Source organism: Varanus komodoensis, unplaced genomic scaffold (genome assembly GCF_004798865.1).
Source record: "Varanus komodoensis strain SLA01 unplaced genomic scaffold, ASM479886v1 scaffold12, whole genome shotgun sequence".
Lineage (NCBI taxonomy): Eukaryota > Metazoa > Chordata > Lepidosauria > Squamata > Varanidae > Varanus > Varanus komodoensis.
The window spans coordinates 14063962-14084558 of record NW_025335349.1 but is presented as its reverse complement, the minus strand read 5'-3'; the positions used below and the strand labels follow the sequence as shown (position 1 = coordinate 14084558).

At 41.6% G+C, this 20597-nt stretch overlaps 1 protein-coding gene and 1 long non-coding RNA gene across 2 annotated transcripts in view; one reads left to right on the top strand and one right to left on the bottom strand.

Moving 5' to 3' along the window:
• The window catches only part of RNF19A (ring finger protein 19A, RBR E3 ubiquitin protein ligase), a 166154-nt gene that overhangs the window by 30780 nt on the left and 114777 nt on the right, over positions 1-20597 (top strand). The gene's annotated exons all lie outside the window — the stretch shown is intronic.
• LOC123019135 overlaps positions 1-20597 on the bottom strand; it is a 93364-nt gene that overhangs the window by 19943 nt on the left and 52824 nt on the right. The gene's annotated exons all lie outside the window — the stretch shown is intronic.

Below are 20597 nucleotides of genomic sequence, written 5' to 3'. Positions count from 1 at the left end.
TGCGTGTTGTGTGAGGCAGCAGTAGCACCTGTGATCTGAGCTAGCCTGGCCGTCATTAAGAAATGAGCATTCACAGAAGCAGCTGCTAAGGACCATGGCTGCAGCTATGCACTTAGCACACATGTTAGTGTAGAAAGCATAACATGCCATTCTGAAGTGCTTCCAAAATGACCTACCCAGGCTGAGGTCAACGTAGAATCTGACATTGCAAGAGCCTCTCTGTTGTGGTTGCCAGCTACCTGTCAGAGGTAATTAATGAGAAAGATAATGTTGCCATGGTAGGTCATGAGAGGAGGCTGCACAAGCAGCTATAAGAATTTTGCAGGTGATTACGCAGGTCACTCAAAGAGCAGGAGCTCCTACATGGAAGAAACAGCTTTGCTGTTTTACATCGTAAATTAATTCAATTTTGAAATTTTGTCTTCTACTGAAATTCCAGTATTAACAGGGCTGGATTTGTAAATAGTGAGTTTTTAAATTATTGCAGGCGCCAGTGCCACATGCTGTCCTTGGCCTAATTTCAAAACTCCTCTTCCAACAAGCAGTTTAAACCTCTGACAAGAGTGATCTATCCCTCCTCCAGCAAGCAGCCTGCTAGGCAAAGAAGGAGAGAAGGGAGAGTGTGAGAGAGTTGTCAGAAAGGGAGAGAAAAATGGTTTGGGGGGCAGAGCAGGAGGGAGGGCAGGAGAGAAAGAGAGAGAAGAGTTACTCACCTTTGTCTCTTGCCCCTCCCAGCCCTTCCTTTGGCATCACTCACTGTTGGCAAGCAGACCTGAGCAGATTATCTCTGGCTGAATGCATCTCCCAACAGAAACAAGTTCCCTGCCCTTGTTTCAAGAGCTCATATTATCCATCCCTCTGTCACTGTCCCTCTGGCAATATTATATATATTCCCTCTGGCAATATCCAGGCACAGAACAAAGAAAAAAAGATCTCGCAGGAGCTAGTCAATCAAAAGAGGGAACCTTCCTGTCAAAGCATGATCTGGGAAGGCACACATTTTTTTCCTGCCTGCCTTCTCTTTTTTGTATATCTTAGATAGTTGTGGCCTGGATAGGACCTCAACTTAATAGGAAACCACAGTCTTTTATTGGTGCAGAATACTTCTCCTGACTTGGGGAAGAGTTTTCTCTAGCAGGGCTGTTGAATTTATACAGACATGTTAGAAACATGGCAACGGAGCAAGGCAGAAGAAGCCTCCCTGGCCATCTAGTCTGACCCGCAGCTCCTGCTGGCCTGACTCATGACATGCCCACCATGTGCATGTCCAGCCTATCCTTGAACATCCTCACTGATGGGGCTTCAGCCACCTCCTGTGGAAGCCCACCCCATACCCTCAGGGTCCTAAAATCTTACTGGCAGCTTTGTGCCCCATATTTATCATAGGGTAGATGTGTGTGGCCATATGCAGAGGCTCCTGAGTGCACGACAGACCAGAAAGTGGTACCAAAATGGCAGCAATCCTGTACTGGCTGAACATTCAGGTTGTGTTGATTACTAATATCCACAGATGGCTGCTTGTTTAATTCTGCAGTTATCCACCTCAAACACAGAATTTTGTTTAGGATCCGGTGATGTTATTCCCTATTTGTAACCCATATTTTGCTACCCTTTCTTCCATCTTTTTCTCAGCAGAAAACAATAAAAGACACAATACTGTGCATGTTTAGAAAGGCAAAAAGTCACAACTCCCAGCATTGCCCACCAGGAATACTGAATTGCAGATTCGCCCCGCGCTCCCCCCGCCCCGCCGCCCCGTAAACATGCATAGAATTATTCCAGGGGTTCCCAAACTTTTTGGGCTTGCAGGCAAATCAGAGAATTTGAGAAACTGCTGTGGAACCACCACAAAATGCTGTCCCAGTGGATTGCTGCTTTGACATCTACCTGTCACATCTGTGGATCTTAGGCTGTGTCTTTTTCAGCCAAAGCTTTTGTTTTGTATCCATTAGACATTGTCATGTCTCTTTAATAAGAGATTATCTAATTCAGCTACTTGCTGGCAGTGCAATATAGCAAATCCTTCTTTTAAATAGATGTTTTGGCAATATCCAGTCACCGTTTGTTTTTCGCAGAAGGTTATCTATCCCACAGATAAATGTTGCACTGGAGCAGTCTTTAATATTCACTGATATACACACATGTTAAAATTAGTCACCTGCTTCATAGAATTTAACAAATGGAAAATGAAATGGATTCTCTGTGCCCTTTTGGAAGTTGAAAGACTGATATTGCAAAACTAGAAAGATAAACACTCAACTTCTATAATGTAGTGGACTGAGGACCTTACAACACTTACAATGAAAGGGTGGCAAACAGGCACAGACTTCAAATGGATACTTATTTAGATACTTGGTCTGTTTTTGTTGAAACCTTTGTACAGTTGCTAGAAAGCTGTGTGTATATACAAATCCATATAGGTATATTAACAAATGGGAGCAAATGGGTGACCATGTACACCAGGAAAGTTAACTGTTTTCAAGTACTGGGGACCCCAAGATTAGACCGTAAGGAGGCAGAGGCAGAATATTGACACCATGTTGGTAGCATGAAGAGCTCTCTGTTTGGAAACATGTTTAGGCTGTCTCCTCATGGAGGCTTGTGAGTTTAGAACTGCCCTGTGTCCTACTTTACAGAACACAGTTCTCTATCTGAAGAGCTGGCAGAGGGACTCCACTGTTGGAAGGCATTGTCTACTTGATGGGCTGCCCATTCATAGTCTGGGTCAAAGCTAAAGGACCACAAAGAGAGAGAGCAGGAAGGGCCTTGATGTTGCTGATCAGCAATTGGCTCCTGGACAACAAAGCAAGCAGGCACACAGGTCACTTGGTTAGTCTATATTGTGGCATAATATTTCTATACAAATTATAGTATTTACTCCTAAAGTTCCAGATATACATAGAAATGAGTACATGCAGATATTAGGAAATGAGTGTCCTCTTTTGTGCTTTTTTTGTGGGGGGGGGCAATACATCCTATTTGATCACCTATTACATCCCTATAACATGATTCTTCACTTCACAGGAGAATGTATGTGACTCCTCACATCACATAAGAAAAGGTAAACTCATGGGTGTTTCTTAAAAGATACACTCTCCACCTGGAAGGAAACTGGGGATGAGGTGCAAAGACCAATGTAATTGATTCTGCCCTCTCAGTGGTTTTTGGAAAATCGCATGTGCTTCCAAGCAGTGTACATTCAGGTCTATGCGCAGCTGGGTTCTGAGCTGGCTCTACCGTGCAGCAGGATACAATGGCTTGTTTCAGTCGATGACATCAAGGGAGGAAGTAGAGTAGGTAATACACACGAAGTGGCATCTGAACAAAGCTTCATTTTAGCACATTCTAAAATGTGCTAGCAGAGAATTGTGCTGCTACTTGGACTTTGTTTTTAGACAAAAACATGGCTTTGGTTCTGCACTGGCTGGGGCAGAGTATGCCAGGAGTTAGGAATTTGTGGCCACCCGATTGTTGTTGAATCACAACTCTCGTCATTCCTGAGCATTAGCCAGGCTGGCTGAGCATGGTGAAAGCTGGAGTTCAACAATATCTGCAACTCCACCAGTGGCTCACCTATGGCATTTATGAAAGGAGCTCTGAAGTATGCGCCAGACAAAACGCTTCATTTAATTAGGCTAACTTCTGTTGGTTTATGTGTCTTTTTGTCCAAGAAGCAGTATCGCCTTACCATTGCAGAGAGGGCTTGACACTGACAACAGCTCCTTATACTAAAGTGCGCATGTTGCCATTTGCTTTTGCATGAACCCCTTGGCTTAAACAGGGTTAGGATCAGGGTTGGGCTCTTGTGGGTTATGTGAGGATTGCTTCACCCTTCAACAAGCCATGCTGCCTTCGTTTGGATAATGCAACAAGTTATAACCAGATGGGCAATTAGGGAAGTAGCCTGCATCATGTTCCACCACGTAAATGACTCACCTGTTTCACTTGTGGTGATTGTTCAAAGCAGGTCATTAATTGATGATAAATGTTCCCTTTAAATCTACGTGTTTTAAAATGCATGTATTTATTTATTTTCTAGTTACTGAGAAGTCACAAATAACTTGGGGTCTGTTTGTTCATGTATTTCAGCATCAACTTTGCCCTTTTCCCTCAATTGTAATTAGCACCTTCTTGATCATGCTATAAACTGAGCAGCTTTTATGTCGTCCCTGGGCTATATCCCAAAACACCTATATAAACAACTGTTGCTAAGGAATGGCATTATTTAGTGCTTACAAGATAGTCACTAATCTGATCTAGCATTTAGAAAGTGTTAGCAAACAATCTAATGCTAGTCATTCTTGGAAATATGCTTCTCGATTAGATGTGGGCAGTTAAGGAAAAGGGAAAAATCAGGAATGCACTTGTCCATTTTGTTGATTTAGTGGATGCACAGCAGATTGACTTTTGTTCTTTACCTTTTTCTAAGTGCACATCACCTGACTTCCTATTTGTTGATAATACTTTGGAAGAATATGTGTGATGGTCACTTGTAAATACAGATCAAAATGTACATATAGAACAAAATGAGAGCCAGTGTGGCGTAGTGGTTAAGAGCATGGGACTGGGACTCAGGAGATCTGGGTTCTAGTCCCCGCTCAGCCATGGAGTCAACTGGGTGTCTTTGGGCCAGTTGCTACCTCTTTTTGTGGGGCAGGGTTCTTGTACTTTTAAATTTAGGGTGTACAATATTCTCAGCCCCAAGGGCCACATCAGGTGTCTGCTGGGGTAGCAGAGACTACACATGTGTAAGATGGCACATTCACCTATAAAAAAATTAGATTACGGCCCACTCTTTAGCTGAAAGAAGGCAATGGAAAGACAGTAACATCCTCTGCTGGCATGTTGAAATTAAGGGTAATTTTATATTTCTTCCATTAGCCAACTTGGGAGAGAGAGAAATCTCCAGTCCAGCCCAGGGAGATATATATGGGAGTGGGAAGGGGCACCGTCTTACCCTTTTGCTTCAGGCAGCAAAATGTTTTGGGCTAGCTCTGACTAGGCTGGTAGCTACAGAAACTAGTAGTTTGTAAAGTCAGCATGGGAACAAGCAGGCATTCTTTCCTTGGGAGGAACTCCACTGTCCTGCTGCATTCCAGAAATTAGCATTGCCAGGCATTGTCGGTTTTCTAAGAAAATGCTAGTTCTTGTTGTTTGGCAGTTCATTCTATTGAAGGCTCAAGACATTAAGAATCTGACCCTAAACAGATTCCTGAGTTCTCTTGGGAGAAGATTGTTAGCACCTCTGTATGAGAGAAGCTGTAAACTTTTCATAGTGAGAAACAGAAGATTGAGAGCGAATTGATGAATATCTCCCTACCAATCTATATCATTTATTTATTTAAAACATTTCTATCCCATCTTTATCCAATCTTTTCCTTTTATGATTATTTTTTCTTTTATAATTTTACTTTTTATGGGTGAGAGAGAAGAATATAGCAGGGCAAGAGAAGTGGAAAACAAAAAATTGCTGCAAAATTCACCTTCAGGGCAAGGCGTTTACCGCTTGGAAACAGCTTGCTCCCACAGTGCCTGTGTGGCATGGAGGGAATGACCACTTGGCTCCTCGGCATTGTCTGCAGAGCCATAGGACGGTGATGATTCCCAGTCCTGTCAGAGACAGGACCCCAGCCTTTGTGTTGGGATTGGAATTTGAGACTCTTCCCCCTCACAGACAGCATGGAAGAAACCACACCGGCTTCATCTCTGCCAATTAGAAAGTAACCTCAGAGAGGGCTTAAGGGCAGAGTGAGTAGGGCAAGGAACGAAGCAGTGAGACTGGAGTAGGCCGGATATGAAGTAAGGAGAGTTGTAAAGTACCGTTTGATGGACTAAATTGTTCCAGCAACACCAGAATCCTATTTAGCCACTCTTTGAATGCGATTACTCTTTTCATCCAGACTGTCCACTATAACCTGGAACACTGTGAGTACAGATGATCTTTTCATGATGTATGTTTGCTTCCTTTTGTCCAGATTTTGCATTAATGCTGTTAAAGTATTTTACACAATCTGCTAGATCCTGGCTGCCGAGAATAAAACATTTGTGTTGTCTTTAAAGCCTCTGCTTTAAACTGGAAACAAAAAGCTTCCTACTCACTCACCCTGGTATTTTTACTGCAAAGTACATTAAATAAGCTCTTGCAGTTCAGACAAAACAAAATAGCATTCTGTAGACCTAACCATGTGCTGGCAAATTGCAAGTATGAAACAGCTTTTGGTATCAGCCTATGTCATATTTACCCTGATCAGCAGTAATAGCAACATTTGACTGACTTTGTCTGAAAAGGCAATCAGTAATTTTGAATTTTCACAGTATGAAGTTAAGTGCTGTAAGAGCAAACGTAACATATTTTGCTAGTAACATAATTACACGATTCAACTGTCCATATTTACTGGGGCATTCCTATTTTCTGGTAAATCATTGTTTCTGTTTATCCTGTATTAGAGACATTTTGAAGTTTGCCTTTTGTTAGTGTGCCCACTAATATTCCAGATCACACTAGTTTTACTTCCTACCCATTACCCCATAACTACCTGTTGAAATGAGATATAAACATTACTGAATATGTTGGGAGTTATGCAGCCATGATTGCTTTTGGGTTGCCCAACCTGGCCATTGGCTATGATGCTCAGGGATCATGGAAGCTGTAATAAAGCTTAATGAATTTTGGAAGGCTGTATGACCAGATCCACTGTAAGATTAAAGAAGCTATGAACAAGTCTTTATGTTGTTAATGTATTATTATTTATTTATTAATTTTCTATGTTGCCCGTTAGCTTAGCCTCTCCGGGTTGTTCACAACGTGAAATAACACAACACAATATACAGCATGAGAAGAACATGAGAAAACAATGCTGAATCAGACCAATAGTTCATCCAGTCCAGTACTCCATCCACAGTGGCAAACCAACTGTCCACAGGATCCCTCAAGCAGGATGAGTAAAGGGGTTCTGCCTGTCCAAACTCCTCTCAACTAGTGTATGCAAACATGCTGCTTCTGATAACAAAGGTAACATACAGCCAGCAAGGCTAGTAGCCATTGATAGCCTTCTTTTTAATGAATTTGTCCAGCCTCCTTTTAAACCCATCCAAATTGGTGGCCATTGCTACTTCCTGTGGCAGTGAGTTCCATAGTTTCACAATGTGCTGTATGGAGAAGTACTTCCTTTTGTCTGTCCTGAATCTCCCACCAGTCAACTTCATTCATGGGATGAGCCTGTGTTCTAGTATTATGGGAGAGGAGAAAAATATATCCTTCTCCGCTTTAATTTTAAACACTTCTATCATCTCTGTTCTTACTCACCTTTTGCTAAGCTAAATAATCCCAGTAATTGGAACCATTCCTTATATGGGAGTTGCCCTTCTCTGCACTTTTTCCAACACAAAAGTGTCCTTTTTCAGGTGCAGCAACAATAAGTGTGTGTTGCACCAAACATTTCTATGATGGGTATGATAAAACACAATTTTTGAAAGAACCCTCTTAAATTCAGGTACTTAGCACACCTGCTTCAGAAAGCGGTGTAGGACCAGCTGCCTGATAATAAATGAATACCACAGATAGCGATGAATCTTTAGCAATTCATAATGGTTTGAGGATGCAGATAAAGCAGTGACCTCTGGATGGCATACAAACCTGCCTGTATGTACATCTATGAAATGTTGGAGGGTGTGTAATCACTAGCCACATGATTGTCTTCTTTGGTCTATGAGTTGTGTAACCCATTTATCACCACTCTGTCCTTGGATAGATTAAGCAGTAAGTGGAATGAGATTAGGCAAATGTGTTTCCAGTATGTTCACTTTCACATCTGAGTTGTTTTAGTAGCTAGTCAAAGCCACTCCTGGTCTGCCTCTTCAAAAGTAGGGTTGGGCAGGGCAAAGTTCTTGTGCAATTTATTTTATATTTTTATATTTTTACTAGAATCCTGAGATACACCAAACAGCTGGGTGCAGAAGGCATATACTATACTTAGAATTAAAATCACACAGATTCTGAACCTTGGAATTTGTTTCCAAGAATACTAGAGCTTAACTGAACTCACAGCCCTTTCACCCAAAGGTCTACTCCTGATTCTCCAAAGTTTTGCTTCATTTCAGAATCCTATTTTTATTGTGAAAGAAGTCATTTAGCTTTTACAATTGCTAAACAACTAGGGAGTCCCAGAAACCAATGCTGGGCTACTGAGAATCACCCAGAGATCCAGGCCTCTGCTGGAAACATTCAGGTAAAATTCTATCACCTTATTTAGGCAATCTCCATCCTATGATTAATAGGATTCTTAGTCAATGGGGCTAGATGATCCTACATGAATTAGAGGTTCTCCTCTATAGACCTACTGGCCTAATGTGGGTGGTGAGAAGGTATAGCTAGCAGGGACAAGACTCTCATGTGCAGATGGCAGGTGGGGGGGCTGTTGGGGTGCAACAGCACAGGGAGGGGCTGGGGAGAGTGTTAAGATGTACAGCTGGGTGCTCCTTTGACCTCTTAGGCAAGTATATCTGGGAATCATTGTATGGAAGGTGGGCCCCATGCTCTGCTCCAGTGACTAGGGACATGCACTTGAGTGGGGAACAGGGTTTACTCCCTGAGCTTTTTCTGCTTGTTGAGATGTCAGAATGAGTGGCAATCACAAATTTTACACTTTGTTCACATGATGGCAAATCAGCTACCCACAGGATCCTTCAGGCAGGATGGGTGCAAGAACACATTTCAATTTGTATATGGCAATTAACTTTTTTCAGGCTGCATTTTAAAGACATCTCTAACTTCTTCAAATTTGGGGCGTACTGTTGTCTACTAGGTGTCTTATGTGAAAAACTATATTCTTTCATTGCTGTCTTCAGAGGACAACATGTTGGGGCAAATCCTGGAACAATGAAGCCCATAGGGCAGGGGTCTCAAACTCGCAGCCCGCGGGCCAATTGCCGGGACGGGCGGAGCACGGGGAGGGGCCCTGCGGCCTTCAAAGCGCCAGCAGCGCCCGGGCCGGCCGCGGGATGAGCGGCCCACCACCACCACCGCAGTGGTGGAATACTTGATGCGGCCCAGCCTCACCCAGACTCTACTTTCAGCGGCCCCCAGGTAAGTTGAGTTTGAGACCCCTGCCATAGGGGGATGCAAAGAAGAAATCTAGGAAATGTAGGCTTGAGAGCAGGTAGTGGGTGAGATGGGCCTTAGCAAGCTGAGAATGCTTCCTCTCACTCTTTTTCACTCCTCCACATTAAGAGTCCCTGATTACAACCCCTGAGAGCGACACTAGTTTTGCTGCACCATAATGATAACTGGCAATGACATGTATGGGGTTTTCAACAGACATCTAATACTCACCTGCTGAAGCAAAAACACTCCATGAGACTCTTGCAGGTGGTATAAAATGGATACCAAAAAGCTACCATGATGAAATAGATTATGCCTCTGGAATGCTATGGAGTAGCCACTTATGAATCCCCCCCCAGAAAAAGTTAACCACCCCCAAAATGGCAAGGGAGGACACAAATTTGCCAAATATTTGCATATTTGCAAAACATTTGCAAATAAATATAAAGATTGAAACATACATATATGGATCCACATTTAGAAATAACAATCTTCACTTAAATAGAAACAGAGTACATCGTGTGGCAGACTGACCAGGTAACCCGTATGCCCCCTTGTTCCGTCTGCTACCCAGCCCACTTCCACTTTGATGGAAGTGGACCCAAAACCCCTTTGCCTTCACACAGAAAAAAATAATCTTCTGTTTAAATAGCCTTTTAAATAGACGACTGTCCTCAACAAAACAGGATGCTTGGCCAAGTTGAACTTGCTGCTGCCTACAGGTGAGAAAAATACAACTTTTCTTAGCAGCCAGTTAAATTGACAGAATTCAGATTCTGGCACACTACTACAAATGCTGCACAATTAAAGATCATATACTACATAGGTTGTGTCCTGTGCATAGAGCTATTGTTCTTAGTAAATGGCTTTAAAATCATCATAGATTGAGAGTATAGACAGTATACCCAAGACACTGACCTTTGAGGCCCTGATTTTGCAACACTGCAAGCATCTGTATAAGAACAATAATGTTAATGGAGAGAAAATAGTTTTCAAAAAGTACTACAAACTGCCAAAAGGATCGCAGGAAGCAAAGACCAATTCTGCAGTCTACTGAAATACTAACATTTGCTATTCAGTAAAATGATGATAACCTCCCTTAAAGGTTTGGCAGCAGCTGCCGCAGCAGTCAAAATTAGCAAAACCCCAATGCATTAGCTACATCTATATTTGAAAGAGGTATGAACCCAGCAGTGAAATCATTTAGACCTAAACCATGTAGATGCAACATGATTTTCGAGTATGTATCTGTTCATCAAAAGTGAATGCACTTTAATACTTTAAAAATGGCTTGCTCTAGCATCTGTATTTATTTTTTAAAAATACGTTTCTGTCATTTTCTGTGGTTGCTGAGTGCTCTGTTGTTGTTCTTCAGCTGGCTTGCTTTTTCTTTTAAATTAGTCCTGTAATGTGAACATGGTTTATTGAATTTATTTTTGGAACATTTTACTACTGCAATGTGGGTGATTTTTATAGAAGAAGTGCATGCAGCAATTAATAGAGGGAAGGTTTGGTTGAATACATAGTTCTTCTCACTATGCATGGAAGACTTAGAAAATCTGGTGACATACCCCAAGTGGCTATTATTTTGAGCACTCTTAGAGGAAGCTGTTAGTATGGGAAACATTTGTTGAGAGAGAGAGGTGGAAGTGTGATCATTGGACATCTATGTATTTTACCCAAGTGATAACACTGCTCTTGTAGTTCTTTTCTACAGGAAGACTTTCTAGCAGTTCTTTCTCCCCTTTCTATGCATGATAGAAAGTTATGCCTGAATTTATGTTCTGAATATTGAAGCACCTTCTGCATCTGTGTGCTAGTGGGCAAGTTTGCACTTTGCACTAAGCCACACTGAGAATGCACCACTGTGGTGTTGTTTGCTGTATAACCCAACAGACAATTGAAGCTGTTCTCTGTTTCCTTTGTTCCTGTGTTAGCACACTTTCTGCAGTTGGTCTACTGGGGCTGGTGGGTCCTGAGTGAAGTCACTCCTGAACATCAGATCACCAAATGGAATTAATTTTCTGAGCCCTTATGTCCACACTAACAAGTTCACAAACATTGTTCTTCTGTTTTCTGGGTCTTGCACACTTGTACATGAGCACAAGACTGCATGTCTGCTATTTAACCAAGCATATAGGTACCCCTCACTTATCAAGTTCCTGGTTAATTTCATCCTTCATTTCAATGCATCAGATACAAAGATTTAAAATAAAATACCAGATTTACAACAGAAATAGCAAATTGTGTATGTTCTGCTACATACTAATACATAGGGATTGATCTTATATGTTATTAGTACTATGGATCTTTTAAAATCTTACCTGAAACTTGTAACATTATGGTTTACATTATCCTTTATTTTTCTTCTTTAACTGCTTTGTTTTTGTTTCTGCAATGCACAGTACAAATAAATTTAAAAATTATTAGCACTATTAGGAATGCAACAGAGCCAAGGCTCACGGGGATACAATGCTGACACTTTTTTTTAATTAGGAGGGGAACTGAAGTCATCTGCCTTTCTTCTTAGACTTTCCTGTTCCTTCTGAGCTTACCTGCAACACTGAGAGGAAATGAATTTTCCTAGAAACTATATATTGTTCCTTGTAGTAATGCAAAGCATTTGGGGTCAATTTGTTCTTGAGTGGAAAATTAAGACCAATTTACAAAAGAACTGTTCCTAGTGGCTATTGTCCTGGCTGCCCCTTATTCCAAGCAGACCATGACAATGGCTTTCTAACTAAAAGGCTTTATTATGTTAAAGTTGATGAACTAGGCTGGTTTTGCAGTAGAAAAGAATATTGCAGAAGTCAATTAGGAAAAGAAATATGCACAGTTAAAGTACTGGGCCTTTAGGGAAATGTGGCTGAATGATAAGAAATGATTGCATTGATTGCATCAATCTGAAATAATAGTGTAACAATACAAACCACAAGAAATATCACTGGAAAAACAGAACATATAAAATCTATAAAAACAAGATTCAGCACTCTGCCTGAAACAGGTTCCCTGTTTTCTCTCAGTATGTTTTAAGTACTATTAAGTTGGCCCTCCACATTTGCTGGGGTTTGGACACAGGACCCCTTTGAAAGTGAAAAAACTATGAATATCTCTAAGCTCCCCACAAACCTTGACTATACCATATGTGTACTGAATTGCTTCCCCCCACCCCGCTCTGTTTTTATGTTCACTGCTCCAGCAACAGCTTCACGAATTTCCCTTTTTCTTAATATACTATATGTACCAGCATGTAAGTAGACCCCCAATTTTTACTTTGCTATTTTTGGTTTCAAGGGTCATCTTAAATGCCAATATATATGATAATAACATGTGGGACAAGCAACCAGGAAGTATTTTTCAGAAAAATAACCTTTATTTTCTAATCTATGCACTTCATCTGTAATTTTCCACAGTAGGCTGAAAAACTCCCATTTAATTATTGATGGCAAACTCACAAATAATCAAATCTGTGAAAGTTAAATCCACAAAAGTCAGTGTTCACCTGTAATAGTAATTGGATCATTATTGGTTGGATACTTGTCCAATTCATACTTAGAACTGGCCCACTGAAATAATTTTGACTTAAATTTATCATGCGTAACCTTGTGTCCATTAATTTTATAGGCATGCCATGACTCCATTGACTCCTTGTTATTAAGGCATACTTTTTAAATTCCCTACCAGTAATTAATATCTCACCATTTTTCCTGCAAGAAACCTAAGGGGATTTACATATTCTTCCTTCTTCTCTTCATATTATGCTCACAACAATCCTATGAGGTATGCTAGACTCAGAATCAACAGTTATCCCACTTTATGGCTGAGTTGGGACTAAAACTCAGATCTCCTGAGTTCTTATACAATGCTCTAACCACTATTCCGCACTAGCTCTGTTTTGTTATTCTATTGTATTATCATAGTATTTTGTTGTTGGATGCAATTAAACACTCAGCAACAGGTCCCATTTTGAGCACAGGCTTTTGAGCCAAGGTCCCAGTGGCCTTATTATTTATTTATTGCACTTTTATGTGGTGTATTACATTTCTCTCTCTCTTTCAGGAAGCTCAGAACTGCTTGCATTGGGCTTCCAGAAAGTCTGTAATATCTGCCTTCAGATCTCCCTCTCCATCCCTCCCTCCCTCCCTCCCACCAATGCCACTATCTTTTTCTGGCTTTGTACCTGCCCATACAGCAAAATGGATGAACAGTATGGTACAAGATTGTCCTTCATCAATACCATGATGGCCCTGGGACAGCCTGCTGTACCAAGATTATCGTAGATGATACCATTTTCTGGTCTCAAACACACTATCTCATGCAAGGAGAAGACATGGATGGTGAGACATTGTTTCCCATTCCCAGACTGGAAGATGTGGTATTGCTGGATTCCTAAAACCTAGAACATATGTGCTCATGTAGCCCTCATGCTATAGGAATTAGCAGCTGCAAAATTAGACAATAGCCTTCTAAAGTCAAAGGCAGACGTCCACTGAGGGTGAGAACAGCACTAGAACTGGACCTGCCAGCCTTCACGAAGGCTGTGCCTCTTGCTGAAGCAGTAGCTTTGTCTTGTGCAGGTGGGGATATGACAGACAGTATTCTTCGCAGGACTCTGTCCTGGGTTCTGACAGACTGCATTACCAAGATATGGGTCCCATGGACCTGCCATGTCTTTGCTTTACTGAATGTGACTTGGCCTCTCCTGAAGTCTGGGGTTCTTGATTAGTGACAGGACAAGACACTTACTGGGTCAATGGTGGGGAACCTGTGAGCCTATAGATGTTGTTGGACTCCTCCAACTCGCATCACCCTGATCATTTCCCATGTTGGCTGGGGCTAACGAAAGTTGGAGTCCAACAAGTTCTGCAGGTTTCCCACCTGGACTAGTTAGGTGTTTCATCTGTATTGCAGTTCAGAGATCTGATCTAGCCTGCAAACAGCTACACAATAGATATAATTACAGAGGAGAAACTGTGAGGCATTCGTAAGTGATGAAGTAGGACTGAGAAAGGAGGAAGATGTTTTCTTTCTTTCATCACAGTGTGTAAAAGGGCATTGGAGCAACTGACATGACATCCCTACTGCCAGGACTGGCCCCTGCTGTTAGGCACAGCAACGGCTAGGAGGTGGCAGCAAGGCATTGGAGGGGATAACTGTGTGCCTCACAGCCTGCTCCATTCTCCCTGAGGCTGACTGATTAGGGAGGTTTGAGGATGCTGTTCTGTCAGTCTAGCCAGCTTTTGTATATGAAATGGGCAGGGCCATCCCTACCTTTAGGTGGGCTAGTGCACTCACATCAGGCAGTGGAGTTGGAAGAATGGAAAATTATGTTGGTCTCCTTTTCTTCCCACTGCCAGGAGGACCCACTCTTAGTTCAGTGGGTAATTTGGCAAAATCCCATGGCTGCTTCCACCATGGCATTTTCTGCACAAGAGCAACTGGCAAAGCTCTCTAGAGCAACCTCTGGGGCCACCACCAGCTGCTATCAGTTCTTACTGCAGGCAGCATCTTGATGGGGGCCGTAATTGACTTTGTGTTTGGCTGGCCAGCCAACTTCTAGCAATAGTTTGGTTGGCCTCTTGGGAGAATCTTGCCGCTGGGATAGAAGGCAGGAACAAGTGAGTGATCAAGCAAGCAACTTACCTGCCAGCTGACTAGCCCAGAAGGCCAAGCTAGCAGGGAGTGAGGAGAGAAGCAAGTAGCTGGCTTGCCTGCCTGCCTGCCCATCTGCTGGGCTACCTGGCGGGAGCACCGCTGCTTCACTGTGTATGGTTTTTATTTGATTTTTACAATCTTTTGAGAAAAACAATCAGCAAAAAACTGCTGAGCATACAAAACACAAACACATATACAGAAAAAGGGAGGGAAAACATACAGTCACAAAGTAATGATCAGAGATGCATTAAAGTGATAAAGTATTACTAATTATTTATAGGTATATATATACCTATACACATATGCACACATATATTCAAAGCTCCTGTTCCACATCACTAATACAGGTTGAGGTAGGTTAACCAAATGTCAGAATGAGTGTTGAGACAAAGCTGTCATCAGTAGTATATTCTCTCATAGGATGCCACTGTTGTGAGTTCTGCAGTCCATTGTGTAGTTGAGGGAGATGATGTCTTTCCAACCCTGTGGTCTGAGTCTCTTAGCCACCATGAGGGCTCATATAGTCCATTTGTAGTGGCCAGAGGATAACTTCTAGGATGTGGGAATGTAATTCAGCAATACCTTGACGTCTTTAAACAAGAATGATTTATTTAGGATAAAACTGATGTGTCTAAAAACTTTTGCCCAGAAGGAGGCCACCACTGGACATTTCCACATCATGTGCAGTTTATGTTTCTGCCACCCCACATTGTCAACATTGATTAGAGGGTAAAACAGGTGTGGTGGAGTGTAGTATGCCTGAAAGAGCAACTTTTGCTTTGTAAGACACAGTTTCAGGTCAAGGAATCTGGATTGTATAGTGAATGTAGCTATTTTCCACTGGTATGGCTAGATGTGGTTCTAACTCTCTACTCCTCTCCAAGTGTCAGACTGGTTGTATGTTTAGAGTTTTTTGTAAATATATGTTGTTGGCTTGGTTGTCTTTGTAGGGCTAACAAAGTAATCCAATAATGTTGAGATTCTGAAGCTGGGAATGCTGCTGGGCCATATAGGGAATGGAACATCTGTTTTATTTGAAGGTGTTGCCCATGCGCATTTTAGGACTGTTGACCTATCCTCTTTCTTTGCCTATTCACTGATCTAAAGTGAGGTTACCTCTCTCAGCCCAATGCCTCCAGAGGAATGGTTGTTCAGCAATCTTAAGATTTGGATTAGAGCAGATTGTAAATTTGGCATGCAAGAAAGGGTCAAATCACCTTTGATGGACCAACATCTGCCCTGTCATCCTGGCTGCCTGAATGTGGGGTGCAGTAGGGCCCTCTCTGTTTAAGTGTGTGGAGTTCACTGCCATCCATTGGGTAATTGGTATCAGTTATGCAGATTCTAGACCTATCCAGGGGGGTTGTTGCAGCAAAGAGGTAACAGACTCTTCCATGGCACATGACAGGAGGTACGATTTACGATACACATTCAGATTAGGCAACTTGAAACCTCCTTCATCCATGGGCAGTTGTAGTTTTTTAAGTGACAGGCATGGCAGATTGTTTCCCCAAATAAATTTCCTGAATAGTGCATTAAATTTTTTTGAAGTATGACTTGGGTATACACAATGGTATGCCCCAGAGAACATACACTATTTGATGCAGAACGTTCATTTTTAAAGTGTTGATTTCATTGTGAGTTGAATGGGGCTTAGTTCTTTCAAGAACTAAGGCAATTTGCCTTAGTAGGCGTGCCAGACTGAGTTTGATCACTTGAGATTTAGTGCCAGATAGGCTATGGCATCAGAGCATTGTTTGAATTCCCATCTGGAAAACAGGGCAAATTCATGTTTGTTCCCATGGGCAAAAGTTTGGACCAATTCATTGTTGCTTCACTTGAGGTAGCAAAATAGACTAGTAAATGGAGAGGATCCCATCTCATTCTTTGTTTCAGCGAATAACATGTTTTGGGCCAGGTCTACTTACTGAGAAGTTATGTCTTTTTGTTGTAAGCCGCCCCGAGGCTTTGTTGTGATGGGGGTGGCATAAAAATGTTTTAAATAAATAAATAGATAAAAATGTTATAGGCCCCTCTTGCTCTCCCTTCCTGTGGTCTTTCTACTGGCCTTGGACTGCACAGTCCTTCAATTAGAGAACACATTCAGAACAGAGGATCATACTGCAGTTTGTTGTTGTTACATGCTGTCAGGTCATCTCTGTCTTATGGTGACCCTATGAAAGTATGCTTTCCAAAATGTCCTGTCCTTGACAGCCCTGCTCAGTAGCTGTTTTATAGCTCAGAAGCCCTGGTTTAAAAGAGAACACCGGGAGAGCCTAGTGACTCCTATGTCAGAAGTCTAGTCATCCAGTGTAGCTTTTGGTTTGAGCTTTATAGAAGCTATCCATGGTAAAGAGCACAAAAAAGCTTCAGAACCATGACTAGCTCATATAAAGATGTACTGAATAAGGGATCACACTGATATAGGAGTCACTAGCCTCCCTGGAGAACATATGGCTACTGTATAATCATGTGGACTTTTGCCAAGCTGGACAAAAGCAAATAGCAAACCACTTGTTTTCCTCTAGGAACATGTACTCTGAGTCCTGGTAACTCTCCACTGCAGTTGCACTCTCTTCCCAGCTGGCATGGCTCTTCCTTGGCACCACAGGGCTGTATGTGTGTGCTGCCCTTGTTTATGACCATTGTTGAGGCAGTAGAGGATTATTGCAATATCTACGGAGAATTAAAAGATAATGAACAATTGCAAAATACTTTATATTTCTGCAGTGTTTGAACTTAACAGAGATGGTAAATAAATGTATATTATATTCTTTTGTTCAAGTGGTTTGCTCACTTATTCAGGATTCAAGACTGCAATGCTACAGAGAGACTATTAGCAAATACAGGTGAGCAAGATGCAAAATTCTGTGCCCATTCATCATACACTATGGTCAGCTGATGCTGGTATCCAAATAAGCTTCTTACCCAAGCACCCGCTGTAATGGGACATTTACATTTTATCAAAATTGGAAGCCTGACCACAAGGAAATTATGCAGGGACAGGCAACTTCTGACCCTCCAGATGTTTTTGGCTTAGATCAGCACTAGCCAATATAGTCAGTGGTAAGAGATCATGGTAACTGTAGACCAGAACTTCTAGAGGGCTACAAGTTGCCTATCTCTGGAGGCCTCATCTACTGCAGCATCCAATTTCCCATGGTGACCAATTGGATAGCTATGGAAAACCCCTAAAGCAGGACAGGAAGGTGATCGCCCTCTCCTATTGTTGTTTCCCAGTAATATCTGTTCTGAGGTTTGCTGCTGCCTCTAACTCTGTAGGTCATACGGAGTCATAGGGTTATGTTTCGATGGCCAACCTTTCTGTAGAGTAAATGAATTGAGCCTCAGTGACATGATTGCAGTATTGGCAGTAATAGTCTATATCACCCTTCCCCAGCTTAGTGCGATCCTGATCAACTGGACTATGGTTCACAGCATCCCCCAGCCGGTAATCCAACACATCAAGAGAGTATACTATGGCAAACTGTTCTAGATGTTCTGTTCTAGATGTTTGGCAATACATATCCAATGGAGAACTGCTTCATGATTTGGTGCAGATTATGAAGGCTGGTTTAAGCCCTGGCATTCATCCAGCACTTGACAATTCTGACATTTAAAGGAGGTAAAGAGGCAGCCCAAGAGCACTAATCCATGTTGTTCACAGCAAGAGCTGTTGTAGAGGACAGTTAAAGCTGTCACCACCCAAGGCCTCTTACTTCCTGCAGAATTTTTTTCCACACAGCAGGACTTCATAGCTTTTCGCTCTTTTAAATATAGCCCTGCTGCCAAATTTACCATTACCGTCAGTGATGCTTCCCTCCCTACTTCCCCTTTTGTGCTATTTTTACAAAAGAGTAAGTCCTTGGTCTTTTCTATTAGAGTTTGTTTTGGCATTTCCATACAATAGAAAGAATTTGTTTAAACTGTTTGAAAGGAATAGGTCAAGTAATGCCAAATCTATCATTGGACTAACAGTGGCATCTCAATGTGGAAACAAGCAAATTGGAGTACCAAGAGATAACTATTGAGGCAGAATCTGCTTTAAACACCATCCTGTGATTGTATTTAAGGAACTGATCTACATTTTATAACAACTGGGATCAGAAGCACTGGCATCCCAGTAAGCTATTCATTCATGCAGTTAAGCACATGTAAGGCTCACTCCACCCCAGGCAACTCCTAAGATTTAAAAGAAAGCACATGGCATGAAGTGCTGTTCTTCATCTTATTCTTTACATTGCCCTATTTAGAACTTCAGAAACCCATTTTCCAATGAATTTCAGAGTTTCATGATTTCCTGAATAAAGGGGAAATGTAAATTATTTTAGTACATTATTTTGATGCCAAGTGTTCGAACTCTTAGTAGTTGTAGTGATTGTTATATGTTACTCTTTGAAAAGCAAACATACACATACCTCATAGTCTAAATTTCCAGAATGACATTCAGGTCATGCAGGCATTGGTAGAAGAACTGGACATGAAGATAAATAAGGTAGTAGAATTCTGAAGTGGCAGAATGAATACTAATGATGAGTTTCCAAAATTCCCTGGAAGTAAAAAGCTGGCACATGTTCTAATGATCTATCCTGGGAGAGGGGGCATAAGATAGATCTTTAAATGTTTTGGACTTCAGTTTTCAGCATGACCAATGCTGAGCATGTTGGGAGTTGAACTTCAAAACATGGAGATCTACTCTCTGCTCACCTCTGCTCTAATCCTCTCCCTGGAGACTGGCTTTTTCTTGGAGTTATTTTACTCAGGTGTGGGACTTTCAAAATGACCTGTTCCCAAGAGTTTGAAATGATAAAGGCCATTCTACCACAACTCATTCACCTCATTCTGCTACATATGTTGACTTTGTCAGAACATTCCATCACTGAGAGCCAGTGCGGTGCAGTGGCTAGACTGTTGTTCTGGAATATTTGAGACCTGGGTTCTAGTCCATATTAGGGTATGAAGCTCACTGGGTGACTTGGGCTAGTCACTGGCACTCAGCCTAACCTACCTCCCAGCATTACTGTAAGCATAGCATGGAAAGAAGGAAGGCCATCTAAACCAACTTGGGTTCTTTGTAGGAAGGAAAAAAAGGCCACGTGTAAGTGTAATAATAAAAATAATAATAAAATCATACTTTAATGCAACCAAGAAATAAAACCCTGAATGGTATTCTGCAGAGAGTTGTAATTAAAAAAACCCAAAGTTTCAAATATACTTTATAATTACTATTGCTGTATCTTGTAGAGGAACTGCAACATTATTTGCTGTAAGAACCTTATTACATAATGTCAGAATCCCGGAATCTCAATTTGAGAAGAGGGAATAAAACTCCGGTTCGTGGGAAAGACCAAGCATCCAGACCATCTGAGGCTTTATTGTTTCAACCCCAAGGTTCTCGCAGTACACTCATGATAATGCATGCTGCATTACCGGGCAGGCAGAGATGAACTCTGCTGCAAAGCTTCAATACCATTACAGGGCATTTATAGGTACACAGGTACAGGGCAATTGATGACAGAATGTAGAGATTACAATAAGATTCTGAGGTCATCACATACAGAACAGATAAAGAAATGTCAGTCAATCACACTGTAACAATGAGATTACAATATTTCTAATTGCCTGTATTGACACTTTAGTTGAATAACTTGAACCCATCTCCAGGTCTGCTCAGACATGCAAATTCAAGCTACTAGAAACTATTCATGATAAGCTCAGACCCCTATCTCGACTCTAAACATTCTGCATGATCAGGGCACATGAAGCCCTCTGGGCTATCAAAAGATTATTGTAAACTGAATTCCAACAATGACTATTTACAATGTATATTTGGGCTAAAATG